The sequence below is a fragment of the Adiantum capillus-veneris genome, chromosome 10 (genome assembly GCF_014529385.1).
Source record: "Adiantum capillus-veneris isolate H3 chromosome 10, ASM1452938v2, whole genome shotgun sequence".
NCBI lineage: Eukaryota > Viridiplantae > Streptophyta > Polypodiopsida > Polypodiales > Pteridaceae > Adiantum > Adiantum capillus-veneris.
Window position 1 is genome coordinate 13721888 of NC_140940.1, and position 3699 is coordinate 13725586.

General features: G+C 41.8%; 1 pseudogene; it reads right to left on the reverse strand.

Annotated features, from left to right (window-relative positions):
* Positions 1 to 2234: 2234 nt before the first annotated feature.
* LOC147448463 (uncharacterized) lies at positions 2235 to 3044 on the reverse strand (annotated as a pseudogene).
* Positions 3045 to 3699: the final 655 nt, after the last annotated feature.

A 3699-nucleotide genomic window follows, 5' to 3' on the forward strand; every position in this document is an offset into this window, starting at 1 on the left:
CTAAATAATGCAGTGTATCCATCCACGTGAAGAATCCAAGGCATTAGTAATCTTAAGAGCATTAGTAGCCAAAGGTAGGTAGAAGCAAGTGAAAGGCATAGGAGTATCATACTACTACCATGGCATAAAATTTCATAATTAGAGGCCATGTGAAAATACAAGTGTGTTAAAAAAGGGAGCTTTTCAATTAGAGCTTTTGCAAAATTATAGAGCTTGACTAGCAATCTCATCATTATATTTTTTTGCATTTGTCAATGTCTTGCATGCAAAATTCCCTATGCCTTCAAAACAAAAAAAGAAAAGTTGCTCACATTTGGATAAAAGCCCTTGATCCACAATCATTAAAATTAGCTCCAACCTACTTACATGTGTCTGTGTTAAGCATACCTTAGATTCTGCTTGAAAAAGTGCATCACATTTGGGATGCATGCAAACCAAAGCATTGCAATGAACATCCCCAATTAACATTCTCATCCCTTTTCTTTGGACCATTTCAATGTTTTGCATATTGTTGCATGCCAAAATTGTAGACAAGAATCTTGACGAGCACATTATATGATTTCATCAATACAACACACTTTGCATACATGTCAAACAAGCATGATAGGATATACCAAGAGCGTATGACTAACAATTTGATCATGACTTTTTTTGCCCATGTGCAAAATGTTACATGCCTTGAACATGCAAAAATAGGTGATCATGTCTGGAGAGAGGCCCTTGCTTTGGAGCGGATGAAAACAACTCAGGCCTTAGTCCTGGCCACCTCAGACATACCCTGCACTAAGTGCAACTTCAAGAGATAACATCTCGAGCATGAAGTTTGTCAACCACTTGTGTTGAGGTGAATATACCACATACTACTATGTTTTCTTTTGATGGTGCAAGCATCGACTCCTACTGTCATGGCTGGGTGGGAGCAGTAACCAAATTTGAAATCCTCTCAATATTTTGGTGTGTCAAATAGACGTAGGTATCATGAGGAGTAAGCGCCTCTTTTTATTGATATGTACAAAGAGACGAGTCAAAGAGTTTGTGTTTTATCATGCACCATGCTACTTAGAGGTTAAGAGGGAGAACCAGCACCCCGGTTAGTGCGGGTAATGGTTGAGGGGTTAGGACATATCCATAGCTGCAGTCCCATGTGGGCATCATTATTTGCGGTAGTATCTTGAGTGAGTGTAGCATAGTCCCCATCCTCCGCAAAAGTTCCTCATGCTTTCCACCTCGCAACTTGGCCATTGTGGAAGATTGTGATGGGGCAAGCATAACGAATGGTGGACAGACATTGGGAAACAATGAGCGTCATGCGTCAGTGCTTGGTCAAGGGCGGTATGCACCACACCCTTTGATTCTACATCGAGAGCATTAGTGGCCTCATTCAAGAGTAAGATAGGTAAATCTTTAAAGAGGTCAACGTTCTCCCACAAGTCAACCAGACTTCCCGGAAATTTTCCACATAAGATAGCCTACATATGAAACTTCAAAGCCTACATAGTACACCACCATGTTTAAATCTCTATGGCCAGGATCAAGCTCATCCATCGGTGGAGCGTTGGGTGTGGCTAACTTAGAGCTGGGAGACATTGGCTGCCTATACAGGTGTGGGTGCATGACTCCTCCGTGCTAGAATCAACTGCCATAGATATGTCGTTCTCCATTGAATCATGATGAGAGCTAGCTGGCGTGATTACATTCAATGCTAGATTAGGATGGAAATACTCCTCGGCGGTTTCAAATTCAGGCACAGGATTACCACATTCAAAAGAAGGTGGGCCTTTCTCAAAGTCAAAATGACTTGCATGACCATTGACTAGTGAAACCGTTGTACAAATTTTGAGACAGAACTATATATGGGATATGTATGCTTGCATGCGATATTGATAATTCCTATAAAAGCCATGGTGAACTTTGTTAGTTTACATGCACTATGCACTTGCAAGCATCGTAAAGTGAAGCTCTAATTATTATGTCTTGCCATGCAATAAATAGATTGATACAAAAGGCGCAAAGGACGTCCAGAAGAGTGTTCTAGTGGAAGGAGAGGAAGACAGATTATAAGCAAAGAAAACAAAAACCATCATTTTTACAAAGTAAATAAGCCTTTGCATGTATACTGTATAGTTAATGGTCCTCTTACAATAGGCAAAGGCTACATTGATCGACACCATCCTATGTTAGCTATGTTAAAAACTTAATCACTCATCAAAATTGCCACCACCTGGTTGTCAATGCTACGATCCCAAACTCGCCTTATCGATGCTTTTAGTTACAATAATCTTCACACATGCGTTCTCGTTCTGTTCTCGTCATCATCGACCCTTAATGATCCTTCAAAGTAATTAACGTCAGAGTGATTTCTTACTATCCTTTGTCTTTTGTAATATTGCTCAAAGAATTCTTGATTTGCCTTCTCTAATTCCTTCCAAACTGCAAGCTTAAACATAGTATAGCATGGATTAAGACAGAAGAAAATAATCAAAGTCCAGTTGTCAGCAATGTTTATATGTAAACCTTAATTAGGTAGCTGTGATTAAATGTATTAGTTTGATTGAATCAATTGGATGATTGCGATTGACTAGCAAGGGATTCACACCTATGCGGGTGACGATGGGATCAATTATGGCATGCTGGAAGAGCGCTTTGACGCATTCTTCTTTGTCTAGACAAAGAGCGAGGCAGCGTTCTATGAAGTGATGCACCTGCAATTCAGAGGAGCGAGCTTGCATGTGTAATTAATGACGTTATCTAGCAGACCTATGTATGTCTGTTGGTTGATAATTAAAACCTTAATTGACTTAATAATCAAGCTCTAACACATATTTGTAGCTAAAGGAATAGAGCATAAATAAATGATTACAGGCATGCATGCTCATGGCCTTCCTCATGAAAGATTGCAAAGCCTCATCCATCACATTTTTTGTTCCTATGCTTGAATTCGTTGATGATGATGCGGTGTCGGTGCTAGCTGCACAGCAGCTTAATGCACTGGCGGCCGAGGTACTTGACGAGGAGAATGACCTGCATGAAGCTACTGATCTCATGATGTTGTTGCTCGCTCGCAAAGACAGGAAAAGACAGTGGCAGAGTCTATAAAGCAGAAGACGTGCCGCACTTATACTAGCAGTTCAGAGCATTGTAGGACGATTACGGTGACAGTAGAGTCTAGACATGCCCTAGACATGTACACATAGTGCTGAAACACCACTCTAGTCTCCAGAGTTACACACTCATGGCGGCCGGACAGTGTCGACAGTAGTGTCAGGATACCAGTACTATATTGAGCCACGCGCTTATATTAGTACGAGCACAGGCCCAAAGTATAGTACAACGTCCTGTTTGCAGAGAAATTGAATTACTCTGATTAGCATATAGTTAAAGAAGCTATTGATGATCCTAGACACAGTGGTTTCAAAGACGCTATTGACGGTCTCAGCTCACGTTGTGTCAAGTAAATATGTGCTTGTTGCACTAAGAGCTCCAGCATGGGGGCAGCTATGTCGACGGCCACGGCCTGTGAGAAAGAGGCCCAAGAAGATCCATTATATAGCTTCTAGGGAGGTTTTCTTTTAGTGAGCCCGCAGCCAGAGCACACGGATCACTCAGTCTAGAGCAGCGCACGCGCTGTTGTTTCCCTTTGCCGCTGGAAAGACCTTGCGTCCTCCTGGGGAGCATACTGAGGGAGCAGCGTGCGCGCTG